This window comes from Caretta caretta, chromosome 2 (genome assembly GCF_965140235.1).
Source record: "Caretta caretta isolate rCarCar2 chromosome 2, rCarCar1.hap1, whole genome shotgun sequence".
In the NCBI taxonomy this organism is placed as follows: domain Eukaryota; kingdom Metazoa; phylum Chordata; order Testudines; family Cheloniidae; genus Caretta; species Caretta caretta.
The window spans coordinates 99,333,369-99,347,801 of record NC_134207.1 but is presented as its reverse complement, the minus strand read 5'-3'; positions in this window follow the sequence as shown (position 1 = coordinate 99,347,801).

Here is a 14,433-nt window from a genome sequence, read left to right as displayed (position 1 = left end):
CAGTCCATTTTCTGAGATATCACTTTTGTTCCTTCTAGGTTTAATAGGAGTTGAAGTTCTGTTTCAAATGAGTCCTAACACTGCTATTTCCTATATGAAGTTCTTTCAGCTCTCAAAATAGTCTTTTAAACTCACTTGTTAAAAAAGTGTCTTGAAACTTAAATAGTCATCAGAGAAGGAATTGTTCTTTCTTCATAACAATCCTTGGAAAGGTTCTTCTTGTCTTTTGGCTTTGGTAAAAAAGTTGCTTAAGCATTGCCAGATAACTAATTAATGTCCTAATTCTTATAAATATTTTATATGCAAATAGCTTCTTACAGTAGTAACCAGTTATACCAAAACAATGACTCTGCTCTATGTGTACATTACTATTGCGATATTTGTACATCAATACTTACTATTTACAAAACAATGGTATCAGGCAATTATTATTTGAAAGCTTACATTTAGATGAAAAAATTTGCAAATATGAATCTCAAAAGAAGCTTTTACCATCTTAAGCATCTGTTGGACAAAAAAGTTTTTACCTTTTATGTGGAAACATAAGCTAGAAGTAATCAATATCTTCTGTAAAAACTTTCCAACCACGTATGTTCTCCCTTAAATTTAAAGACTGTAGATGTGGTGTGTTTGTAAAAACAATGAGTTTCAATAAGGATATTTCTAGATATTTTTTGTGGGGGTTTAACTAATGTTTTCCTATTTGCAATGAAGAGGGGTAAAAGAAGCCCACTTTTATAATTTAGGTTATAGCTCCATTGTGTGTTTGAGTTCAATAATGATGGGAAATTGTCAAATGGGCTCAGATGGAATTATTTAATCAAAGATTATCAATCAGAAACTAGTATACCACTGTACAGAAAGAATAGACACATTACCACGCTTGTTGTAAGTAAAAGAGCTGGCCTCTGTGTCTCTTTCCTATGCAGTTTGTGGGATGCTGGAAGTTTTTGCACTCCCCACCTAATCCCTCAAACCTCTATCTTCTTACAGGGTACAGGACAAAGAAATCCATTATTTTGGGGGAAAATACTTTCCCATGATTAATTTCACCATGTGTTCTAATATTTTTGTTTTATTTCATTACTTATGGAATTTCCTTTAATGCAATATTTAGGTTACATGATTTATTAAACTGAAAGGGAATTCTAATATGGTCATTATTACGATCCCTGGTTGTATACTGATCACATTACTGATTTAGTTTCCGCAGTTAGCACTTTGAAATTTCTCCAAAGATCAGGCCCAGTATTATCAAAATTACTGTTCAGTTTGGTGCCCTGATGTGCACAGTTGCAACACTCACTCTTAGGAAATAACATATTTATAATAGTTTTAGTAACAAATTCACAAACATTCCAACCCAGCAAGGCAGGTAGAGATAATACAGAATGAGCTAATCATCCATACACTTACACCAGGGGTCCCCAACGTGGTGCCCGCGGGCACAATGCCGCCACCGAGTGCGGCCACCGGAGAACCATCCACCGAAATGCCGCCGAGAAGCGTTGCCATTTCTTGGCGGCATTTCGGTGGTGACAGTTCTTTCCGCTGCCGCTTGTCGGCGGAATGGTGGTGGCGGGGTGTCTGGCGCCCGCCACAGTCTTCTGGGAATAGGAATGTGCTATTCCCACAGAAAGGTTGGGGACCACTGACTTATACCATCCCTTGCAAAACAACCTGAAGTGATAGTTACCATCTTCCTCATCTTCCTTCACTCACCATCATCACCATCACCAAACCTGGCATCTCCCAAGAGCTACATCTCTCCCTCCCAAAGCACCCAGGCTGGGATACAACTTTTATAATCTGCTTTTCTGATGCCACTATGCCTACTGCATATTCAGTAGGTGTTTCTCTCCTTTTTCTTATTTGTATTTCCTCACCCTACTAATGTTGGGGTGCCCTTCTCCCTTAGTTTATTAATCCTTTTAATCTCAAATTCATTAGCATATATGTCAATTAGTTACCATGGCATTCTTGTGATCAGACATCTGTTGATGTCCTGGACTAAAACCATCCCAAACTGGTATAAAACTAGCATCTTGTGGTTACCTACTACCAGTTCAGTTATTACAGCATTCTCTCTTGTGATATCTTATGATCTAGGGATACTCTTGGTTAGCTGCTAATGCCAAGTCTTCTGGGGCCTTATCCCTTAATTAATTTAGCGAAGCTATTGTCTAACAGTAGGCTCATTGCATTATTACTTTAGCTTATACCTGTGTCTCACCAAGGAAATACCTACACCTATACGGTATACAGATGGGACAAGTGACAGTTCCCAAAAACAACTTTTAATGGATCCCCATTTCAGCATTACAGAGAACATCTGCAATAACAATTGTCACTTATCAATCACCCAGTCCTCTGAAGACGTTTTTAGTAGTTTGAGGGTATCTCTTTCCTGGACATCTTTTTTTTTTTTTCTCAGACTTGGAGGCATCAGCCATAATGAATATAGTCCAATACTCACTCATATGGAACTCCTGAATATAGGTCACTCACAGCTTATAAACAAGGAGTCTCAAACTGGGGGATGGGACCCCTCAGGGTGCTGCAAGGTTATTACATGGGGGGTCACGAGCTGTCAGCCTCCACCCCAAACCCCGTTTCACCTCCAGCATTTATAATGGTGTTAAATATATAAAAAAGTGTTTTTAATTTATGGGGGGAGGGTCACACTCAGAGGCTAGCTATGTGAAAGAGGTCACCAGTACGAAAGTTTGACAACCACTGTATCCGATGAAGTGAGCTGTAGCTCACGAAAGCTTATGCTGTAATAAATTTGTTAGTCTCTAAGGTGCCACAAGTACTCCTTTTCTTTCTACTGTATAAACCAACATTCTGGCCTTAGAATTCAAACACACTCTTTGCTAATACCATAGAGAGATTTTTGGAGAATAATTAATATGTGAATGAAGTTAAGATACAAAAAGGCAAAGAAAGGCTTAATATTTACTGACAACTCTGATAACCCATCCCTAAACATCTCTCCCTTTTGACCCTGAATAGAGAGCATCCTTACATTCTTATAAAGCCTGTTTTCTTGAAATAGAGATAATCTCTATATCAGACTGGTGCCTTCGATAAGGCTCTGAGTCTTTAATAAGGAAATCTTAGGGTGGTTTGCCTTTCTGACCAAACAGTTTCTAGAGTTGCACTCTTCCATTTGCAGTAAATTTAAATTTGCAATGAAAGATTACTGTCAAATATTCTATAGAAAGCATGAATCATAATAACTAAAGCTTATATACATCTTCCAAAACATAATATAAAATAAAATAGAATGCTAATCGAAAATAAATTATAAAGCTGAATTCCCATGTCTGTAATCATATATGGAGGTAACAAACATGGTTTTATCTTTCCTGACAGTAGGGGGCCTGTCATGTTGACAGAAAGCAGAGACCTCCCAGGAATTCCCTTAATTAGCTTGAATACATCATATAATTAAATAAGCAACTGAAATTTAAGTATGTATGCTATCATATTCTCCAAGCATCATGTGTATGAAAAAATAATTGTATCTCCAAAAAATTCAGTAAAGGCAACTTCAAGTTTGAAATAATCCTAATAATAAATTATAATAGTGTTATCAGTGTTCCCATGCTTAAGTACATACCTAAGTATTCCGAATCACTCTGCATACGTACTTTAAATATTCTGTACTCAGTATTGTAGTTAAGTATATTTTAAAGGTACCTTTAAAACATCAAGCTATTCTGTTGCAGAGGAAAGATAAGAAGAGTCACAGGAGGCCAATGTGGCTGCACAAGGAGCTTTAAATGACGGGCATGTCACCCAGGAATTATACATGGGAATTGCATGAGCATGTAGGGACAAACTCAGAAAAGCCAAGACAAAGAATGATTTACAGCTGGTAAAGAATGCTAGAGACAACAAGAAGAGGTTATTCAAATATGTCAGACAAAAAAGAGAGATCAAGGACCATGTGGGTCTGCTGCTCAATGGGGAAGGTGAGCTGATGAGAAGATGACAGGAAGGCAGAGCTGCTCAATGCCTACTTTGCTTCAGTCTTCTCACAGAAAATAACATGTGACCGGACAACTAGTGAAGTTGCTATAGACAATAAAGGGGAAGGAATGCAGATTGGGATAAGTAAAGAACACATCAGAGATCTTCTAATTTGAATAAATTCAAATCAGCGGGGCTGGATACTGTTCACCTGATGGTATTGAAGGAATAAGCTAAAGAAATCTTGAAGCCTCTGGCAATAATACTTACAAACTCATGGATGACAGGAAAGGTCCCGGAAGACTGGAAAAGGGCTAACATAATGTCCACCTTTAAAAAGAGGAAAAGGAGGGAACTGTAGACCAGTCAGCCTGAGTTTGCAGATGACACAAAGCTGGGGGAGGGCAGGGGTTGCCAATACTTTGGAGGGGAGAGCTAAAATTCAGAAGGACCTTGATAAATCAGAGACTGGGATTCTAGTCAACAAAATGAAATTCAACACAGACAAATGTAGTGTGCTACACTTAGGGAAGCAAAAACAGATGTACAAATATAGAATGGGGGGAAACTGGCTTGGCAGCAGCACTGCTGACAAGGTGCTGGGAGTTGTGGTGAATTGCAACTTCAACAGGAGTCAGCAGCGCAAGGCTGTTGCAAAGAAAATAAATGCAATTTTAGGTTGCATTAACAGAGCCAGTCATGGGAGGTGACAGTACCGCTTCTCATTGCTGGTTAGACCTCAGATGGAATACTGTGCCCAGTTTTGGTCACCAATGTATAAAAAGGATGAAGAGAAACTGGAAAGCATCCAGAGTTGAATGACAAAGATGATCAAAGGGATGGAATGCAAGCCATATGTGCAAAGGCTGAAGGAACAGGGTATGTTTTGTTTGGAAAAGTGGAGCTTAAGGCAGGGATATGATAGTGATCTTCAGATACTTGAAAGGCTGCCATAAAAAAGATGGAGAACAGTTCTCTTTTGCCACAAAGCGCAGGACAAGAGGCAATGGGCTCAAACTACAGCACAACAGTTTTAGATTAAATCTCAGGAAACTTCCTAACTGTAAGAACAGTAAGACAATGGAACAGACTGCCTCCGAAGGATGAGGAAGGTTCTTCGCTGAAGGTTTTCAAAAGGAAGCTGGATAGTTAGCTGTCTTGGATGGGTTAGACACAATAAATCCTGCATCTTGGTAGGGCTTAGATTAGATTACCCTTGCACTCCCTTCTAACCCTATGATTCTACCTAAAGCATAAATAGCTTTTTTACCAGCAAGTACTTTTTCAAAATAGTTTTTTTTTTTTAAAAACCATCACATCCCTTCCAGCTGCCCTGGACTTTGGTTGGCCCCACTGTCCTGGCTTGGGAGCTTAAGGACCTCAGTAATGGCTGCAAAGTTTTTGTTTTTTTGTTTTTTTCTGTTGGCCCTGCTCTTCCACCAATCAGGAAGGGTGGTGACCCTGCACTCTTCACTTCTGATGTGTCACTGCAACCAGCAGTTGGGAGGACATTCAGACCAGCCCAGCTGAAGGTTGTGTGTGTCAGGGTTGGGGGTAGAGACCAGGCAGACACACACCTCTCAGTGTCCTGCATTGAGAGAACAAGCTCAGTAGCTGCAACCTGTGCAGGGTGGGTTAAGAAATGTCTACCAGTCACTGGGCATGCTCCAGTGCTGAAGGGGCTGTTGGGATACTGGAGCCTGCCTGAGCATAGTGTGTGTGTGTGTATTATATATACAAAAAGCAACAATGACATTTTATTCATATACAGAAATGAGCATGGAATAACAATGAAACAATCTCTTTATCAAATGTAAATAAAATTGTAAAATTCCTTTTCATATATAGATTTTAAAATGAAATGTTGTATATTATGAAAAATTATACATCTCGCTCACTCTCTATTTATCTGTAACAATATGGAATTTTATAATTTTATTTACATTTGATAAAGAGATTTTTTCATTGTTATTCCATGCTCATGTCTATATATGGATAAAATATCATTGCTGCTTTTTTCCTTTCTTTCTCTTCCACTAAGTGTTTATATTATTTAGGTAGTTGTCCATATATTGACCAGATAACTGCAGGGAGTATGGGAATTGAAAGCATTGGGCAATACATAAGTACTATTTCCACAGCATACTTGTACTTATAAGTACTTCTGTAATGATGTACTTGGCACTTACATTTGTCCTTTTTATCAGTACTTATGGCAACACTGAATTTTATTAATAACAAATTTAGCACGTATACTGAGGCTTATCTTCCTCCATTTATATGCATCAAAACTATCAGTTTTTTGCAGAATAGTTTTGATCCTGGTGAACAGGAGTCTGAGTCTGGTTGAAGGGAACTTCACAAAAGTGTTGTCCAAGATCCATGCCAAAACATTAAGGCTCAGAGTTATTGGAAGGTCCTGGAAAAAGTATGGCTCAAAAGTCCCTGAGAGAGAAGATTTTGTCCCAGTTTAGGAAGGGGTAGTGGAATGCAGTTAAAGATATGTTCTGTTGTATTCAGGATAAGCCTGGAAATCAAGAGCCCCTGAGTTCTAATTCTGTCTCTGCATTAGCTCCACTGAGCAGTGTTGAGAATTAATTAGATAATACTTGTAGAGTGCTTTGAACATGCAAGCATTCTGTAAGTGCTAGGTATTATTATTAATCTTGTCCTGTAGTAAGGATAATGCTCATGGTGTTGAAAGTATACTTGTATTAAATGGCTGTTGATTATCAACCACATCAGGTTTGCTTTGGCATTTAATCACTTGTGAAAGCCATTTATTGCAAAAATACTGATGCCATACAAATTATCCCTTAATTAATTCTAGTGCTTGCAACAATACTTAGCATTTTTTTTTTCACTTTTACCATTAATAATTATTAATCACCATGGTGGTAATCAGCTGTATGACATAGTTTGGAACTATTTTTGACTCCCTGCCTAGATGGAAGTGTTACCAAATTGTTTAAAACAAAGGACTGGAATTCATGCTTCAGCATTCTATTTCCAGGCCAAATGTTTAGCCAGGCCTCTTCCAAGTCTCCACTAGTGAGTATGAAAAATTATGTATCCACATTCCACATACATTTTGCACACACTTCCATGACCCCCGAACAGTTCTTACATCTATGTGAGCGCACAAGGAGTACAGCGACGCATCTGATGAAGTGAGCTCTAGCTCATGAAAGCTTATGCTCAAATAAATTGGTTAGTCTCTAAGGTGCCACAAGTACTCCTTTTCTTTTTGTGAATACAGACTAACACGGATGCTACTCTGAAACAAGGAGCATGTGTGTGCAATCTATAACACTCATGCTTGCAAACAGAATTACTGAAAGAGGCATGCATGAGTCTGCAATTGAAAAGCCCAGGCATCTATGTCAAAAACTTTAGGCACATGTATGTGGAGAACGTGGACTGAAAATAAGGTGTTAATCTATCTAACTCAGTTTTCTCTTTGGAAAAATACAGGGGGGGGAAGGGGGAATGACCTGCTTTCACAGGGAAGTGTTGTGAGGTTAAAGACATAGCTGATTATAAATCAATGCAGCTTTGTTGAAGTCAATGGAACTTTGCCAATTTATACTAGCTGTGGCTCTGCCCCATAAAATTTTGAAAAACACTTTAAATAGAAGGTGTTATTCACTTCAAGATTATCCTAAGTTCTGGTACTAATTACTGGGTGGTAAGAAACTGATGACAGCCTTATAAGCTAGGGGAGCCAAATGTGAATGCATTTTAGGGGCGAGTTCAGAGTGGAAGATAGTTTTGTTGTGTGGAGGATAGTGGGTTTGTTTTTTTGTGATTCTTGCTTGGAGAATGGGGTGGGGGAGAAGAAGAGAAAATATTAATTAAAAAACTACCCTCCCCGCCCCCCGCAAGAAGCTTTTGGTGACTGGATGCTCTGACATTCCATTCTGATGTTGGCAGTTTGTGGTTGTGGTGGTGGTATTTGATTACTAATACAGCACCAAGAACTAAGCTAGGCATTTCACAGACCAGAATGAAGGCAAGGTCCTTATTTCAAAGAGTTATTAATCTAAATAGCTGATAGATGAGAAAATGGATGCAATGAGTGATTGTGTTCAGCACATGGCAGCTAGTGTCACAAAATTTGTTTGTAATTTGTAAAAGGTCTTCTATTTTCTGCACGCTCCTCTGAAAGAAGGATTAGGGTCAATATGGTAAATATTATAGGGGGCTTTAGAGATAATATAGAAATGCAGTGTCTTTAAGGCTTAACATACAACAGTGAATGCTGACAGACAATGAGATAAGGATGTGTGAATATGTGTACCTATAGATGATCAATTGCTTTGTTGTTAACAACAAGCATAGACAACAAAGAGCTGACCAATATGACATGTTTATGCAAACTCCTAAATTTGTGATTAACCTTCATGGCCTGTGAAAGCCTTGATATAAACAAAAAGAAAAGGAGTACTTGTGGCACCTTAGAGACTAACCAATTTATTTGAGCATGAGCTTTCGTGAGCTACAGCTCACTTCATCAGATGTGTACCGTGGATCTGATGTACACATCTGATGAAGTGAGCTGTAGCTCACGAAAGCTCATGCTCAAATAAATTGGTTAGTCTCTAAGGTGCCACAAGTACTCCTTTTCTTTTTGCAAATACAGACTAACACAGCTGTTCCTCTGAAACTTGATATAAACAATGTGACAATTGAGATGATTTATCTGCTTCTACCCTAGTGTTAACAAAGGGCCTGATCCAAAGCCTAAGAGAGTCAATAGAATGACTACCATTGACATCCTTGGACTTGGAAACAAGCCCAGGAGAGCGCAGTGCTTGAGTACCTTCAAGTTTGTTTCTGAGCAGGTCACCTTATCATTAATTCTGCCAGGTCTTAAACAATAATTTTGTCTGTTTCCAAAGAGAGATGCAAAGGTCTCATTTTTCACATAAAACAGAGTGATTATTCAAATTGGATACTGCAGCACTTTATTGCAGACCCTGATTATCTTTCATCTCATTAAAAAGCTGTTGAAAAATAATTTATGATTTAGTTTCTAACAGGTGATGAAAAATTCATTTGAGCTAATGGCTGAATCAGATTATATTTTATTGCTTAATTTTTATTGGTCTTGATACAGGGGCAGTAGATTAATTATATTTCCCTTTCACCGTCTCAGTAACATGAAGAACTATCACTTCTGGGAAGGGAATTTATTTAGTTCAGAAAAGATTCTGCTCTGTTTTAATTACATTATTTCAGGGAATAAAAGAGTAGACATGGCCACTCTGTTTCTTGAGCAATTCATTTAGGAAAGCATGTCCCAGCGGGCTATGGAGAGAGGATTTAGTGAAAGATATGTTTTAAAGGTTAGGGTAGAACCTTGCAGCACTATTGTTATTTCCTGTGCTCAGAAATGTTTAGAGAGAGAGAAGGAAAGAAGATCTAATGTAATTGTCAGGTCATTACAATAATCTGGGGCTGAATTGTTTGTTCAGCAGTAAATAAGAGGGGTTTCGTGGAGACTAAAATAGTTTATTGCACTGCAAAAAGTAGTTCTTTTCCCCCACTTCCTTCTTTTCTGTTTTTTTAAGTGGAAGTTAGTGCTGGTGAAAGAAGTCAGACTGACACAGCACTGGAAACTAAAGGTCTTAATTATCCACAGAAGAGGTACAGCATGTTGGGGTTCCTTACACAGCATGGACTGCACCACCAATCCAAGTTCCTTTTCACTGAACCACCTACTTTATCCTCTAATCTGGACTGAGCACCTCCAGGGATTAGAGGTAGTTTAATCTCTGTACCTATTCAATCCTTGCCCTCTCTGGAGACACTGCCAGGAAGGGAGCCAATTAGGGGCAATTGTGCGGGTTTATTTTTTTGTGAGATGTATATATCTGTCCACCAGAAACTGGTCTGAGGCCATCAACGCCCGTGCCATCAAACAGACATTGTGACAATAACAATTTTCAGTCAGACCAAGCAGCACTATATATGTTTTGAACTAGTGACCTAGAGATGAAGGACTCTCTATATATTTACCTGAGCCCCAACTAATCTCCCTTGGTCTGTTTTCCTCCTCCTTGCTTGTGGTGCTCATTTTCTTGAAACTTAATCAAAGTGATAACTGCAGTTGCTTATGCTGACAGGTAACCAAAGTTTCAGCAATTCAGGAATAGAAGGTGGGGGTTTTCAACAAAAGTAGGTCAATACAAAATGAATGTATGAACACTATGACCCTCACAGTAAAGTTAACTATTTAACTGTTAATCGTTGTTTGTGCCCCAGGTACTTTGGTGTGAGTTTTTATGTTTATTTATAATTATATATAATTATAGTATTATAGTTATACTATATATTATAGTATAATGTTAGGTGAGAAAAATTAAATATGAAGCAATTATGCCAACCGAACCAAAGTCAGGCCAATAAAGGTTGCTGGGAAAGTCCCTGAATGAGATAAATAGAATAAAAGAATACTTGTTTAAGTTGCAGGGAGTAAGAAAAAGGGGAGGCCTGCATTCCTGCATTTTTGTACCAGATGTTCTGGGAACAGTTTGTTGAGATAGGAGGCACTGTTTTCCACTCCCTGTTCTTGTGTTATATGTGTTCTTAACTCCTCGTCTCCTGGTTGACACCCATACCGATAAGAAAGTTAGTGAAGCATTGTGATTTGCTAAAAGTTATCTACAATAAGGGGGTAGAAGTGCATGCATAATAGAGAAAGAGGATTTTAACTAACATAGGGGAGGGGTGGGCTGTTTTATGAATAAATCTGTGACGCGACAGAACTGTCTATAAAAACCTATTCGTTTTACTTAGAGGCTGCTGGTTCTCTTTGGAGACGGGCTGCTCTCTATTGTTGTGCGCACTCTTCAATAAAGAGCTTTGTGTTCGGACCTTGCTGGTGTTGCCTGCCTCTCTCCGGTCAGACAGCGAACTGTGCCATCTGGGGGTTCGAGTCCTCAACAATAATATACTATATATATTATAATCATAATATTGTGCATGCATATTATGTATATAAAAATATGCACACACAATACAATACACAAAATATTTATATATGTTCAGGAACAGAGAGAGTTGGCAGATAACTTTTTAGCTTCTCAGTTAGGTTGCTTAGAAAAGGGAGATTAGATGCTGTTTGGTAGTTTAAAAGGTCACTAGCGTAACATGGAGGTTTCTTCTGAACTGAATACTGCATGTTGTAGAATGGGTGGTAGATTCCCCTCATCAGAAGATATGTGGACAATGTCTGATACTACGATTCCAATATACTCTACTTTCTTATCATTGTGGGAAGGACAATGGGTCAGAGCTACTCAGTGGTTCTATTTGTAATGAATGATCCAAATATTTGGAAGGAGGGAGGTTGTGTTTCTGGCTGTGCGGTTACCTTGGATTTCTTGGAGTCCTGTGAGATGTAGGCACCCCATAGCAAGAGGGCCTGGGCTATATAGTTGAGTGCAAGCAGTCAGGATATATTAAGTAGTTTATAATATGGAAAATTTCTACAGGGTGTGACTGTGCTGTTTCTATGACAGAGGAGAGTTAAGCTCTTTGTGGCTCCTCCATGAAAAGGAAAAATAAATGCAGGAATTCCTTGTATCAGAATCTGTATCATGGACAACATTTTTCATCATCACACTTGAATTTTCTTCCTTCCCACTATTTCATTTCAGGTCATCTGAAAACCATGTACATCAGTGGAATTGAATGGGGCACGTTTTTGCCAGTGTACCTAAGGCACTAGTTAGATTGCGTTACCTCACTAATTCTTCTACTCCTTGGATTTTTGGTTAAGTAGAGTAAATTAAATACATTTTGTTATTTGGTTCACCCACACAGATCTTGGTACAGGACTGGGACCTTAATCTCTATTGCCCTGATTCAGAGACATATTTAAGCATATGATTATCCGTAAGAATGAGAATTGTCTTAGTGAAACCCAGGAAGCTTAAGATTTAAAATTAAGCATGTACTTAAGTTCTTTGCTGAATTAAGGGCAAAAACTTTATTTTTCTTTAAACTAAAATTATCCCTTCAGAACACTAACAGGATTGAATATTACCCTCTGTCCTTCACATTGTGACCTCTTCTTTCACACTCTGAGGATGACTCTTCAGAGTGCACCATCTGGAATCTCACAGTGAACAGACTCTCATGGCTGACTGGAGGAGAAAATGTGACTTAACCATACTCTAGGAACAAGTAAAGCATCAAGAGGGATGCTAAAGATTTGCTGCATTAACTGTGCCTTGGTTACCATCATTAAAATAAATAGAACCAAATCACAAATGATGACCAAGTTTGCTTGGCTAGAAAAATGCATTAAGCTGAGCAAATGCGGAAAAATAACTGATAGCTTGCTGTACATAGAAAACTAAGACAACTAAGATTGTTTAGGAAAGCAGGTTAGCTCTGCTGAAGCTATGTGTCAGTTGCATAAGTTGAACAAGCTGTTGATTTGTAAGGAAAGCCTAATAGAATATCCAAATGAGTAATGAAAGAGGGAAGAAAAAATACAAACTGGATAAGAGAAAAATTACAATTTCTTTTTAATGTTGAAAATTAATAATCACAGAAGACTTCAGCAGCAATTGATTATATTTTCAGTTGTGCAATAAAAAAGGAACAAATATCTTTGCTCTTTGTCAAGAATAATTTAGAGTATCTTGAAAACACTGAGTGACCTGACACAGATCACAAAGCTGCAGGTCTGTGTAGTGCTATATGATTCACTTCAGTGGGGTCAACTGGAAAATGACAAGGACTTATGGGGGCGGGGGGCTGTGGTGATTCATTTTTGTGTGTGTTGGCAAGCTGAGTTGGAGATTTAGCATGTGATTCCAAAGAAAGGAAAAAAAAATCTTTTGCGCTAGAGTATGCTGACCTGGCAGCAGGGTTTGGAGAACACACCATGAGAAATCATATGGGGAACTGGAAGTTCATGAGTAAAATCTGAACTCCAGTGAGAATGAATAGCATCATGCAGAATTCTGGCCAGAGAGCTATCAGTGGAGAGAGTTTGACATCTATGATAAAATTTCAACACAATAAAACCCCACATCAGTGGACTGGATATCAATGTCCCCATTCTTCAGCCATGTAAGTGCAAATCAACACATAAAGCTCAGGAATTAATTGGCTTTAGTGAGAAACATAGGATAAAGGAAGAATTTCATGGAGCTCAAGCAAGAGAGTTTGGCTATTGTGAATTCCTGAGTAGTAACATGAAGTGGCACATATCTTTCAAAGGCATTACCAATGGCATACCTGCTTTTTGTCAATTAGGTACAGAGAACACCTATAGAGAAAAAAAGTTGCTTTTGACAGAGGTTTACCCATCAGAAGCATTTATTCTGCACATCAGAAAGCATGAAGAATAAGCAGCAGTGTTAAAAAATAAAACTGATGACACTGATCTGACTTACAGATCCTAAAAATATATTATGTACAGTAAGCACATTCTAGTGCCAGGCCATATGGAATGTGAGTTTGTGTCCATGAAAAGGACTTAGTCGGCACAAGAATGTATGATTTATGCCTTCCTATACCACCATTTGTGAATCTTGCCCCCAATTTTGTATGGAGGAAGACTTGTAGATTATTTAGTAGCAGATCAATACGTGTCTTTACAACTCTGGGATTTTTTTGGCATGTTGGATGGCTTATTGGAAGATTTGAAAAAATGAACTGGAAATATTGATTCTCATATTCAGATATGTATTTAATTATTTTTCATTCAAACCCAGTTTATGCCATTTGATTGCTTCTGTTTTTTATTTTGTTTTATCAGCAGACTGACATTACATTCTACTGCCTTTCACTCACTATGGAAAAGTTGAGATTTCAGTGAAGAGTAAGGATCAACACAATACCACCATTGTTTCCCAAATCAAGACTGGACAAAGAGAAGGGTGATAGGTTGGCAAATGGAGGAGAAACACATTTTCCATGAATGCATGGGAGAAAGCTGATCAGATATGGCTAAATAGCTAGCTAAATCTCTTGAACAATAGTTTTCAGTTAAATTATTTAACAATTTAATACGACTTTCCTATCTCTCATGTGCAATTATCTCACTATGGCATGGGTGGAAGATGCTCACTTCATGAGATCTGTGAAGTTTTCTGTTTTAATTAGTGTATATATATAGTTCAGAGGTTTTTCAAGGTGAGTCTGATGTCATCATCCATAGTGTGTGGTTGGGAGTCATGCTGACACAGGGGTTATTGATCTGAGCTGGTCAGGACGTCATAGAACCTAAGGGGGAAAGAGAGTGGGGTTTAAATAGAGCTTTCTGGAAGACTCCATTTCATGCCAAATTTCAAAATTTCAAACATTGGAATGGAAGGGGGGAAAAAACCAATCCTTTAGAACATTTTTTTTTTTTTTTTACAAAAAAATAGAATTGTGTTGCAATGATTGTTTACAGATAGACACCTAAACTTCTCGGTGTCTCTGGTCAGA